Here is a 13,870-nt window from a genome sequence, read left to right on the forward strand (position 1 = left end):
AGTCACAGGGTTAGGAGCTGTTGGCATAAAATGGTCATCTTATCATGCTCATGGATTCTGAAAGCCAGGAAGTTGGATTGTCTCTACTTTGTGAACCCAAAGCCTCACCTGGAAGACTTTGAAACCTGAGAGTGACTTTACAGCTATGGGTTAGAATCATCTAGAAGTTTTTACATCTAACTTGTGAATAAGGATGATAATGCCAAGACTGGGTCCTTCAGCCAGAGACCTATTCACAGCCTATCTGGGTGGCTTAGCCTTCTCACTAGAGAGTGGTCTCGGGGTAGTCTGGGTTCTTCCAAGAGATGCTCTAGTCTGCCAATGAATAGGGCAGAAATGGTGTCACCATTTATGCCTGAGAAGCCCCACAGCATCCCTTCTGCTACACTTCATTGCTCAAAGAAGTCACAAGACACCCAGAATTAAGGGAAGATGGTAAAGCCCTCATCTCTCGCTGGGATGGTGATGAGATTGTGTTGTGGATCAGGCCTGGAGACTGGAGCCTTTAATCCCAGCACCAGGTAGGTCGAGGCAGGTGGATCTCTGTGTATTCGAGGACAGCTAGTCTACATAGTGAGTTCCAGGTCAGACAGAGCTACAAGGCGAAACCCTAATTTTTTAAAAAAAGTTTTTAAAGAGCATGTAGGATGGGAAATACTACTGTAGCATCTTTGAGAAGTCAATTAACTACAGAATTCAGTGATCGTCCAGCTGCTAAATTAAAGGATGGGGTCTTAGTTACTTGTCTATTGCTGTGAGAAAACACCACGGCCAAGGCAACTTAAAGAAGAAAGAGTTATCTAGGGTTTGTGGTTTTGGGGTGTTAGAGGCCATGACCATCACGGCTCAGAGAATGGCAGCAGCATGCAGGCAAGGGCTGGAGCAGCAGCTGAGAACTCACATCTTGAGACATAATTATGAGGCAGAGGAGGGATGCGAGGCGATGGGGAATGGCATGCGTCTTTTGAAACCTCAAAACCTGCCCCAAGTGTCACACTTCCCCCAACAAGGCCACCCTAATCCTTCCTAAGTAATCTCATCAACTGGGGACCAAATATTCACACATGAGCCTATGGGAGCCATTCTCATTCAGACCACAGATATTTTCCAGTTAATGGCTTGACTTAACTGTGTTTGGGTTGTTGACTGCCCTCTTGTGAAGATCTTTATCCGTTTACCTTGGTTGCTGCATTATTTTAGTTCTAGAAAAATCTTCTGTCACTTCTGCCCACCTCTTCATGTGCCCTTCTGCCCCCCTCCTGATGAAAACAGCCCACAGTGTATCTATCAATCCATAAGATATTAGACGTTTGGCTCCTCTCTTGTAGTTTCAATTACTATATATACAGACTTAGCTCCCAAATCTATCTCCAGAAAAAAAAAAAAACCAAAAAAACTTCTTCCAAAGTTCCAGATTTGCCACCCATGAACCTAGCGAGCATGCTCAAAGATAAATAGTTTAAACAGGTACAAAGCTAAACTCGCCATCTTCCACTATGGACCGGTTCTTTCTTTGACCTCTTTCTCTTAGGACACCAAAAATTTGGGCCATTCTTTTCTCTTACCTCTCACACCTCATTTCCCAAGTTTATACTCATTTATCTTGTGCGTGTTCCCATAACTTTTATTTGTTGTTATTTTCAAATTACAAGAATCAAAGAGACCACTTATTTTCCAAGATTAAAATGGCTACTTATTCTTTTGTGTTAATAAAATACATAGGAATACAGCTCTAGTTCTCGGAAATGAAATAAAAAGCTCAAGACATTAGTTCCTGGACCCTGACGTGGGAAAGATGGGAATATAAGCAGCCTATCCCTACAAGACATGGGACAAATACAAATATTGTGGCTGTGGGAAGTCTTGGGTCATATATGGAAAGACTCCCACCCGGGCCGGGTTGGGGCAAAGGTGGGCTGTGTTCCCACTGTGTAACTAATCACTCTAACTTTTAACTGTTTAAATAATAAGTTTACATTAGCACCCAGTTTCTTTGGGCCAGTAATCTGGGTACAGTATAGGTGAGTGCCTGACTCTGGGCTGCTATTATCTGAACACTTGACTTGGAAGAGGACTCACCCTGAGCACACTCACTTGACAATTGACAGACCTCAAATCCCCACTGGCTGCTAGCCAAAGGCAGGTCCATTCCCAGCTGGCTTCTCCTTTCCCCAGAGCGAGGATGTTAAGACGCAGAGAGTGACCAGAGAAGAGATGGAGACCAGAGCAGAAGCCAAGCTTTGTATCCCAACCTCATGCGTAGCCTAGCTGCTGGACAGGGATTGCTATGTCCAGCCTGTGGTGGGGGAATTACACAAGGATGTGCGTACCAGCAGGAGGGAGCCGCTGGGAGCCCTCTCAGAGACCATCCCTGATCCGAAGGGGATTTCTTACCAGTGGCATCTGGACTCAGATTAGGAGGTGGCTATTAACAGATAAAGAACTCCGCAGGACTGTCCTCTGCAGAGACTGTAGTGATTGGAAGGTGGAGAGAACTGGAAGCTGGAGGAATCCTACGTGTAGGGGAGGTCGAACAGCCTGCGGTCAACTGTGTGGAGATGTGAGCAAGGTGACTTTGACGACAGATTTTTTTCATCTGAGGCATGCACTCTACCTCCCAACTTAATGTCAGACTCCTTGCTCAGTGTGTGCCTGTCTGTTAAAACTCTGGGTTTTAGCCAGCTTTCACCTATTAATCAGTAGTGAATCATTTGCATATCCAGCAAAATTTATTGCTAAAACCACTATAAATGAGGTGGCCAGAATTTCTAGTTATCTGGGTGGGGGGGTAGTCCTTAAAATTGAAACTTCTTTAGTTAATTTTAAATACAATTTTATGTATCAATCTATAACACAGAGAGGGAAAATGCACAAATAATAAAGGCATAAGTCAATATGTTTTCACAAGCAACGTATTATCTCTAGTAATCACACAACAGACATAGAATACTGCCCCTCCCCAGCCCCTCAGGCCCCGCTTCCCGGAAGTAAGTAGTGCTCTCATTTCAACCACTCTTGAGTGGTTTCGTGTGGCTGAACGTGAAACAGTGGCTTTGCCAGCCTATACTCTCTGTAATTCCTGTCCATTGCTCCCTTTTGTGAGCATTATCTATGCTGTTTGTAATATCAGTTCATTTGCACTGCTGTGCAGTCATCTGAATCAGCTAAGCCCCAGTTGATTTGTCCATCCCACGATGAATAGGAGTGTAAGGAACTCTCAGTTTGGGGGAATTATGGATAGTACAGCTGTATCCATTCATGATTATGCCCTGTGGTATGCATATACATACATAAACATGCATATACATACATAAACATGCATGTATATACATATACTCATTTCTCTAAGGCCTCTTCCACCTCATTCTTCTTTTTCTTTCCTTTCTTCCTTCCTTCCTCCTCCTTCTCTTTCTTCTTCACATTTTCACATATCCCAAGCTGACCTCACACCCACATATTCACATATATAGCCAAGGATGACCCTGAGCTTCTGACCCTCCCACTTTCACCTCTGAGTGCTGGGAAGTTAGGGCATGTGCCACCATGCCCAGCTTCTGTAGTGCTGAGGACTGAACCCGGACCTTCATGTATGCTTCAATCTGTCTGTTTTAGAACATAAAAGTGATGAAGTATAGAAACCTTATCGATAGCTTTTTTAAAAAAAAATAACCTACAATAAATATTTCTTATGTACAACGTAGCAAAATGACTTTTGTATGTGGTATGTGATGCACATATTCTTTTTAAATTTACTGCTGATAAGATTTTGAATTGGGAATTCAGATTGCAGTATAGAACATCAGTCTAAACATATTGCTAAATCATACGCAAGGAAAAGAATACTGGGGGCCGTCAATTCTTTTACCTAGTTGCAGTCTCTTTACTCTTCATTAGCTCTCCAGACAATGGGTGCTTAACCGTCTATTCACACCCAAGCACCGGGAGCCAGGGTTTGCAAACATATGTTGAACCAGATTGCTACAACCCACCAGCAGAACGAGCCCCTCTCCGCCTGTAGTTAAGTTCTTCTCAGAGAGCTGGACAGCGTGTGTAGTTTCAGTTGTCATAAATAAGAGACTTGGTGACTGGGTGCTAGCTGGGTGCCCTAGAAAACTAAATCCTCAAAATCCTTGGGCAAACTCTTTGGGGGGGGAGCAATCTCGGGGGACCCAGAGCGCAGGAAAGTAGAACGAGAAAGGAAAGCGGGGTGCTGGGCAACAAGGTAGACTGTTCAGACTCACAGGAAGATGCAGGACTCAGTTAGACCGATGGAAGAGGTTGTTCAGTCAGGGAGGAAAGAACATCTTGGGACATTAACCCTTCGGCCCTTCCAGCACGTGTACAACTGATTGGGATCCGGCATGACCCTGGGGATCAGAATCAGCCACTGCAGTGGCCATGGGAACAGAGCACCTGAGCCTAGGGGACCTAACTGCGCAGAGAGAGATGGGTGCTGATGACAGCAGAGATCTAGGTTGTTTCTGAGCTGGGTGCTGAGATTCTGAGGGACGCTGGACCACTAGCTGCCGACTCTTAGAGGTGACAGAAAAGGAGCAGGGAGAGAGAGGATGTCTGAACCTTCAGTGTCCACCTGGCCCTGAGGGGAGGCTCTGAGAGGATGGCCAGCACCTATCTCTTCCCCACCATTTTTGCTCAGCCATTAATTGGGCCTTGCCCTAAGGAGAGGAGCTTGAAGCACAGACAGAGTCGGCTGGTGCTGGGTTGAATTCAGTTTCTTCCGGCTCAATAACAGATGATTAAATTTTCAGGGAATTTATGAGTCAAAGTTACACATAGTTATTATTAAAAATGAAATTGCGCAAACTTAAAATTAAATAAGATATATTAAAGGCAAACAAAAGGCTGGAGATGTGGCTCAGTCGGTAGCAGGCCCAGTGTCCCGAGCGTGGGTTCCTGCCTGTCAATCCCAGCACCCACGAGGTGAATGCAGGGGAACCAGAAATTTCAAGGTTATCTTCAGCTAGGAGGCCAGCCTGGGACCAGTAAGGCAAAGTTTCAAAACAAGCAAAAAGATAGTGCTGATGGCCAAGGAGCACAGGTCTGGAGAGGCTCAAGGTCATTAGCCAGTAGGGAAATACGACTTCAGGGGCTGGTAAGGGTAAAAGAAGACTGGTCACTTGTGCTTTGGGAGTGATGGAGGAAGATGGCACCGCTGCTGTGGGAAGCAGTTTGAAAATTTCTTCTAAAGTTAAAGGGCTAGGTCATGTGACATGGCTCTTGCTCCTGTATATTTATCCGAAGGGAAATTTTATGTTGACAGAAAACTTCAACAACGTTCCAGACCTAGGGATGTAAAGGAGGAGGTTTAATAAGGCAGATGGAACTTCGAAACGCATCACGGTTGACACCGTTACATTACAACCAGCACCAACACTTTGGGATGTGCGCGATGGGCTTCTGACTCAGAGAAATCATCTATGCCACCAAAAAAAGAAAAAAAAAACATGAGCCAAGTTCTCAGCCTGCATCTTTGCTGTTTTAGCTTCATAATATCCCATAACATAAACAAAAGCGTCAGCCAATAATCATGCTAGACTCATACTTCGTCAGTTGTGTGCTGGGGACAATGGCTCTGGTATAAGAACTCGGCAAACAGCGCCAGCAGTTTCCTGGGAGAGGTCTCATTGGCTATGTCGACTGCACTTTATGCTTGATGATGGCTTGTAAATTGTAAAGCGTGTGTGTGCACATGAAACCTACAGTGTGTATTCTTCATCTGCAGACTTTCTCTCCAGCATGTTAAATTTTCCCTGTGTAGGTTCATTCCTGACCCAGAGTGCTTTCTCAGTCCCTTGTGCGTGTGAAGGAGGGGTGGGATGTGAGCTCTTAGGCATACTTGCTCCCAGCTGAGTTAAATCGGTCAGCACTCTGCCTCTCTCCCCCTCTGTCTCTCATACTCCGCTCCTGACTTAGCTACAGTCCAGGTTTGCAAACCCTGGGGTTTTGTTGTTGCTGTTTAAAACAGTCCCAGCCTTAGTGTTCAAGCGCTGTCTAGTGCTGCTAAGCTCAGGAAGGAAGGCTGTGACATGTATGAAGAAAGCATGTATGAGATGAGCTGTGCTTGGCGTGAATTCTAGTGCTTGACAGCCTCAAGTGCCGTGCAAATGAGTCAACAATGAACACTGAAATGGGGATCTTCAGACGGAAAGTCATGTAAAACAAGATGCGGTATTCCTCCTTGACTTTGATCTCTGAAGTTTCTTTTACCCTGCATCAACCACAGCCTCAAAATATTACCTAGGAGGTACCAGAAACGAGCCATGTATCAGTTTTAAATGGAGTATCATTCCGGATTGCACGAGGACTCAGTGTGCTGACTGCAATCTTACTTTACATGAGAATGGTCCCAGTGTCCAGCACACCCATGCTGCCACCATTACCCAGTCCTTAGTAGCCGCTGTGGTCACCAGAGCAGGTCTCTTGGTACTGCGGTGTTCATGTGAGAGGACACACTTCACAACACTTACATCATACACGTCACTCACATCATTTGTATAGGGTGAGTATGGTCCACGAAGATGTTTTGAGAGGGGGAGAGACTGAATTCACGCAATATTCATTGCTCTTATGGCTATTCTACTTTATTATTAATGTTCATTTTGTGTCTGGCGTATAAATTAAACTTGACTGGAGATATGTAGAAATAGAAAAAATGTAATATCCATAGGATTCTGTACTATCCAAGGCATCCACAAGAGGGTCTCGGAATGTATCTCTTGTGGATAAGGGGAGATTATTGCATAGATTGGTGGGTTGATGAAAATGTGACCAGGGGCTCACAGGAGTCTGTCTTTGCACTTCCTCTAAGATCAATGATTCATTATTCATTATCTCAGAGTTTGAATCTATGTGCAGGACAGGATCAGAGAGAAGAATGGGAACTTGACAGTCTGCATGTGCAGAACCCCCTTCTGAGAGCTGTTCTATAATTGTTGCCAACACTCCCGTGACCATAGGAGTTACCGCATGTGGATGATGTCTGCTAACCCATGCTGCTTGCAGCTGTGCATTCTGCTCCTGGAGCAAGACCTGAATGTTGCATCTTCTAGTCACTGACACCGAAGTTGGAACCCGCCTTCCTGCTTCTGCCTCATTGCCTTCAGCAAGAGAGTGACAGCCGTGTCATAGGCGTGGTGAGGATCCCAGTGAGACAGGGAATGAAAACAATGTATCCATCACAGTGTCTGGCCCAGGACAGACGTGAATACACACTAATCTTCTGCACTCCACTCTCCAGCAAAGAGGGAATCAGGGAAGTGAGCCATGCCATTCCCCCCGCCCCCCATACACACACACACACACACACACACACACACACACACACACACACTTCTGTCTGCACTGGGTCCTGATTGCAGCAACGCTCAGGCTGCAGCGGAGAGCTGTGCCCAGTCATCCTAAATCAGCTTTCAGCAGGAATACTCACTGTCTGAGAGGCCCCGTTGGTTTGCAGTGAAGGTGTCCAAACCTGAAATTCTAGAAGATCTGCTGCCTGGGAGGGGTCCCTTCCTCCCAGGACCCTGCAAGTGTCCATTTTCTAGTCTGACTTAATTGCTTCCCTGCCATGACAGGAAATAGCGAAGGTCCTAGCTCAGGCTTCTTTTCTGTGCCTGTGGCTCCTGCTTGGCACAGCGAGGGGGCTTAGGGGGGTCCAGAGTGGCTATGTTTACTTAGTGCACTTCCCCCTTTTTTTGGTGCCTTGGTCTGGGTCTCAGAAGTCCTGGCTGTTCCAGTTTAGACTGTGAGTCCTCTGACTCAGCTCTACCCTAGAGACACAGCTCCGCCTCTGAGTCATCGGGCTGAACTGCTTTCGAGGAGGGCAGTCTGGCACTATCCTCCATCTTCTCCGGAAAGGTGCCGTGGCTCCACACCCCAGTGCCAGTCCCATGCCTAATTAGGCTCACAATGCCCAGAAATCAAGGAACAAATTCTTCGAGGTATCTGGGAGTGCAGAAGGGTTCCAAGACCGAGACTTGGAGTGCCTGGTGTTCTGTTCCAGCTCAACCAAGTAGCCTGTGTCACCTTGAGCTAGTGTGGACCGCATCCGAGGCAGAGAGTGTTCCCTCACTAGGAGAGGCAGGTGGATCTCTGTGAGTTTGAGGCCAGCCTGGTCTACAGAGTGAGTTCCAGGATAGTCAGGGCTCCACAGAGAAACCCTGTCTCTACCCTCACCCCCACTCCTCCAAAAGGAAAAAGTGGTCTACACTGGATCTATGTCACAAAGATGTTGAGAGGCCACACCACACCTTGTGAAGCACAAATTTAGGAGCTTAAAGTCCTGGTTATAGGGATGAGGCTTTGTATTTTAAAATAATATTTATTTATTTTTATTTTTATATGTATAAATATTTTACCTACATCGAGCTATGTGTTCCATGTGCACACAAGCCTGCTGTACCCAGGAGGCCAGAAGAGGGGTAGGGTACCCTGAAGCTAAAGTTACCAGTTGTGAGCTATTGTGCCAATGCTGGAAACCAACTTGGGTCCTCTGCAAGAGAAGCACCTGCTTCTAGCTGCTAGGCTATCTCTTCAGCCCCAGGCTTAGCATTTTACAAAGGAGTGGTCAAAAAACTGAGAGACCGGAGTTAAGTACCTGGGTTTCTGCCTTCTCTGGGAAAACGAGATGCTCTGACCTTTCACAGGATGACAAAAAACCAATCGGGCCTTCTGTGTCTGCGGCTGTTCTCCCTTGAGCTACAGCCCCGCCCCGGGACTCCTTATTGGATCCCAGCTCTAAGAACAAGTTTCCATTCCCAATTATTACTGCTATCCTGAAAGCTTCGTGGAAATGAAGTCATCTTAATAATGTTTCTGTCAAAACGGAAATTAAATGTCCCTTGATTCAAATTATCTATCCCATCTGGGTCACAATGTCAAAAATAAAACTCCTTAGACTGTTTCCCCGGGCGTGGGTACTAGGAAGGTGAGCCAGGTGGGTCAAAGCTGGGCTCTGGAGACCTGTGGGCTGCCATCTTCCCGCTCTTCTGTTGGACCGCTCTGTAAGGGGTAGGAGAAGTTACCCCGCTTCTCTTTCTGGATTGGTGCCTGAAGTGGCCGTTAGATTTCTGTCCACTTAAGGTTAGTGACTTTGAAATGACGCAAAGTTGTCGAAGAGAGACTGAGAATTTTTAGTGGGGCTGCGGCATTTATTTGGAAGGAAATTGAAAAGAAACGGCCTAGGGGCCATCTAAGTCCCATCATGGACAACCCTTACACTCCCACACTGCTCACAGGAGCTCAGATGTCGGGCCTGACTTGGGCAATTATTACCCTGTCTGATACTGATTCTCTATCATTGTGGGGACAGAAGCCTCTAGACTCTAGAGTCTAGACGAACTTAAAGAACCGCACGGGGTCCTGGGGAAATCAGAAAAGCGCCTTATACAAGCTAGGACTTTTCTGGTTTCTTTTCAAAAAGTTTTTTTCTCCTTAACTCTGTTCAAGGCTAAGACCCTCCCCTCGGTGTCGCAATTCTGCCCCTTCCTACACACCAAAACCCGCGCCGCGTCAGGAAGGCGGGGATTCGGGTGGCGGCAACGGGGATCCGGTTCCCGCGCTCCCAGTCCCGCAGCCTGCGCGGTGGGTGTGCCCTCGGCGAGTGCGCCCCGGCTCCAGGCCCAACCCGCCGGCCACAGGGCGACCGGAGGGTGTGCGCGCCAGGGTGCGGCGGCGCGCGGTGCGTGCCAGGACGCGGACGGTGCAGAGGAGGGAGGATCGTGCCACAGAAGACCGTGCAGCCGTAGCTGCGTGCACCCCGAAGCCGGGTGGGCGCCCGCGCTGCTGCCGCACGGTTGTCACTTCCTACCAGAACCCAGCGACACGCCAAGGTAAGCGGTCTGGCGCTCTCTGGCCCCAGGCACCCGCCCCGCACGACCCAGGCTGCGCCCGTCGCCCTCCGCGACCCCTGCTAGCGCCGCTTCCCCGCAGAGGCTGCGGCAGCCTGAGACGGGCATCCAAAGGGTCGGCGACAGCGCAGGAGGGTAGCCGCTCTTGCTTTTCTGCTCTAGGGACTGAGGGGATGGTGGAAGGGGAACCGCGTCGTCCTTGAGACTCAGGTGGTGCAGACCCTCGCAGCTGTCCTCAGAGGGACGCTGCGGTTCTGGATGCAGCTTGCAGGACTTGGGGGCGCCTCCCCGCTGGGTTCCGGGACTACCTGCAAATCCCTGAGTCTCTTTCCTCTTGCAAAACACCGCGCCTGGTTCCCAGCCCTCACCACTCTGCTGCTGGCTGAAGTTTCTAGAGCTGTGTTGGGATGCGACCTTGGCCAGATGGAGGAGGGCCGCCCTGGATCCCTGTGCTTAGGTGCAGGACTGAAGATAGTTCTCCAAACCCGCACGCCCCTTGATTAGCTCCCTTCCCCTTCCCATTGCCTTTAAGGTCAAATCTTTGACCCTAATGCTCTGTCGCTGCAGACTGGCCAATTACAGACAGGAGCTGGAAAGTCCATGTGTTCTACACCTGGCCAGAACCTACTCTCGCCCTGTGCACTCGCCTGGGCTGCAGAAATCCACAGTCTACTGCTTCCCAAGTACCCTGGGAAGCAGGCTTGCAGGACGAGGATGAGCATTTTCCTGGAGACAGAGGCTATTCCATTTCAAGGATGACCTCTGAGGCTTGTGCAAAGTCCTACACACCAAAGAGGGCCATGGCAGGATCCCCTGCAGCCAGGAGTGCAATCCCGAAGGACCTGCCTGAGTAAACCAAATAGAGTTCCTTAGCCTCTCAGGGCAAGGCACAGAAAAGCATGTGGCTAGCTCCCCACGGAAGCAGAAGTCGAGTTCACTCTGACATTGCCTTTCAAGCCCAGCCTCCTACCTGAAGACGCCATAATGTGTCCCAGAAACAATTATGGGAATGATGCAAGGTCCCAATCCAAAGCACCGAAGTTCAGAACCAGGCGGCAGGCAAGGTTTTCCGATACCAAGGTAAACAGAACTATACACTGGTGTCAAGGAGCTTGCAGTCCAGTGACCAAGGCGGAGGCGAGCCACATCACTCGGGTGTAGAATTCTGCATGGCTGGGTTCTTCGATTCTAAACTTGGGAGCCCTGAGAACTGGCGATGGGTTGAATGTCAGCCTGAAGACTGAAGGCTAAACTGGTTAGAGGGTGGAAGGACTTTGAGACAGAAGCCGCCTGTGAGCAGGCCCTGCCTAGCAGCAGAGAGAGTCCTGTGCGGGAACGGAAAGCCTTTGTTTGCTGGGTGAGGACCAAGGACCCCGGGCACATACCCCTTAACCCTGCGTTTTACTGCCTGGCTTAATCAGTGTCTGCCTTTCTCGGCCATGACATCAGACTATCGGGATCCACTGGTTAGGTCAAGTTTACAGGGAAAAACAGTTTGACAGGAGCTTTCTCCCTACACCTCAGTTAAAACCCATGGTGTCCAGAGCAATGGTTCTTTCCGTCCTGTTTCCTGCTGTCGCGTTCAACTCACAGCTGGTGAAAGCCTTTGCTCAGCACTCAGGGAAATACATGCTGGAAGTGGTGGCTCATCCAGTCCTGTGCAATCAGACCCGTGTGCAGGTGGAGGGGGAGGGGGTGAGGGGATGGGGGTGCTCTCATGGCATTACCTGAACTGGCCCCTGCCAGCCCCTCTAGCCTCATTTCTGCCTTCTAGCCCTCCCACGGCCTTCTGCGGCTGCCGTGTTCCTCTCCAAATTACAACCGAGGCAGCTCTTAGACCACACATTGCCTTTGCCCCCAGCGGCCTATCTAAAATACTCTCCACTTACTCACCAGCGACTGCCTGTGCTGCCAGCAACTTAAACGTTAAGCTTAAACGTCTCCATGGAAGCTTAACATAGAGTTAAATGCTGCCTTTTCTTGGCTTCCAATGGGAAACATGTCCAGCGGGACACGTTCCTGTAGCCCTGAGCATCAGTGGCATTGAGTACCCCATAAGCAGGACTCTGCTGTCGTGTTTGAGTCTCCAGTGCCTGGTGCAGAGCATTGTAAGCACTCATTGGAAGTGCTCAGCAGATTATCTTTGGATGGAAATCATCTGGTATTTCTTAGCTTTTTAATGGGGAGGGGTAACATGCATATATCTTTGAGACTATGGTGGAAATTATGGATGCTCTTCTCCCGTGCATATAACTTTATAATGTCATGCATACGGTTCTCGCATGGTTCTCCCCCTCCCCATTTCCCACACTTCGGGGTGTAATTTCCCAGAAAACAGAGGTCAGAGAGTGCAGTAACTGCCGAGCTCCCACAGCGAGGTAGGAGCAAAGATTCCAAGCTACTGAGCTAAGGGCTCAGGCTCCTTCTGGTACTGGTGCTCAGCCTCTCCGAGCCACACAGCAGCCTCATTTTATGCCTGGCATTTTGTGAAGGCCACTCACTATTCACGACTACAAGATGGATATCTTGGCTTGTCTCAGTTTAGCATCGGCCTAAGGTAGAACAGGGAGAAAAATCCTATTAGAAGCAGAGTTGACAATTAAGAAGACAGATGAGCCATTTCCTTGTCCTGTTTACCTCCCTGGCCTACAGCATTTGTTATTGCATCTGATCAGTCGGAGGAGGAGCAGAAGTACTTCAGGTATCTTCTGAGCCCTGGATTGGGTCTGATATGCCAGGCTGAGGCTCAGCTACTGGCCTTATCAAATGCCTCTTCCCACAGAGCCGGCTAAAAAGGTGATGGAGTGCTTGCTTGCCGCCACTGGGGTCTGGCCTGCCACCCCATGCATTTTGCAGCAAAACACCTGCTTCAGGTGTTCCCATTCCTGTGTGCATCTTAATTCAGTCAACAAAACTGCAGCATGCTTCTGTCATGTACCAGACATGTACTGGACTGGTTCCAATTGCTTAAGAGTTTGTGTCAGGGCACATGGTTCAGGTCTGTAGCCAAGAGGAAGAGGTAACTTCACTGCTTTGTTCCTAAGGAGGTAGGGGATGGACAGTTAGGACTGCTGGATACAAAATTATGCTAATTTGTAAAACCCAGATCTCAGGACTGGCTAGCTTAGTAGTTCATTCTCGGCCCTGCATGGAAATGGAAGAATAAGACCTAGAAAAACTGACCTTATGCGTGTTCCAGTTGTCTTGAGGGGGCGTGGACCCTCTTTGTGGTGAATGGATTTGATGATGGTCATTTCCTCCCCCCCCCTCCCCCGTATTTGGGAGACTATGCTGATCGACACAGTTGTCGCAGATCTACTCTGTTCTGGATGTGAAACAGGAACAACAAGATACAGGAATAGTGCAAATGTGTGTCCAGTCCTCACAGCCATGCTTGGGCTGCACCCTCAAAATCTCCAGTGCACAGATGCGGAAACAATGGGCAGAAAGGTCGACCACTGTGCTAAGGACCTTGGAGCTGACACTGGGGTTGGGCAAGCTGTCTGGCCCTGGAGCTCAGGGAGAGAACCCCTTTGTGCTCTTCTTTCGGCAGAGTGCATGGGAGGAGGCTTGAAGGCCAAGGGATCTGGAATGGGAGCCTAGACTTGCTGTGTGATTTACAGCTAAAACCCACTTCTCTGTGCCTCAGAATGCAAATCTCCCGGATGAAGGTTAGACTCACAGGCTTCTGCTAGGCCTTGCTGGCAATGGCTCCTGGTGTCTACAGATGAAAAGGAAGAGGGGTCCTCTTCTAAAAAATACACCTATCACATTTCCCAGTAGAGGCGATGGGGCCCTATGATTTCAAGTAGGTAATCATGTGATACCCAGACAGCTGTACCTCATTGATCCTGAAGAAACGTATTCCCACTTCAAGGAAGAAGTGCCCCCTAAATCTTTCCCCAAGAGCACCCACCCCACGGGCTTGCCTGCTCCTAACCTACAAGGAGCTTTCTGGGGTCATAGGCAATGTGGGGAGAACAACAATTCCAAGTCTCAGGCCC

General features: G+C 48.7%; 1 protein-coding gene across 1 annotated transcript in view; it reads left to right on the top strand.

Moving 5' to 3' along the window:
- Positions 1-9,608: 9,608 nt before the first annotated feature.
- Positions 9,609-13,870, top strand: part of Kank4 (KN motif and ankyrin repeat domains 4) — a 72,168-nt gene continuing 67,906 nt past the window's right edge. Inside the window, exon 1 of the mRNA XM_048453137.3 lies at positions 9,609-9,848. The gene's annotated coding sequence lies outside the window, so the exon portion shown is untranslated. The remainder of the gene's footprint in view (positions 9,849-13,870) is intronic.

The sequence above is a fragment of the Myodes glareolus genome, chromosome 3, assembly GCF_982192425.1.
Source record: "Myodes glareolus chromosome 3, mMyoGla1.1, whole genome shotgun sequence".
In the NCBI taxonomy this organism is placed as follows: Eukaryota; Metazoa; Chordata; class Mammalia; order Rodentia; family Cricetidae; genus Myodes; species Myodes glareolus.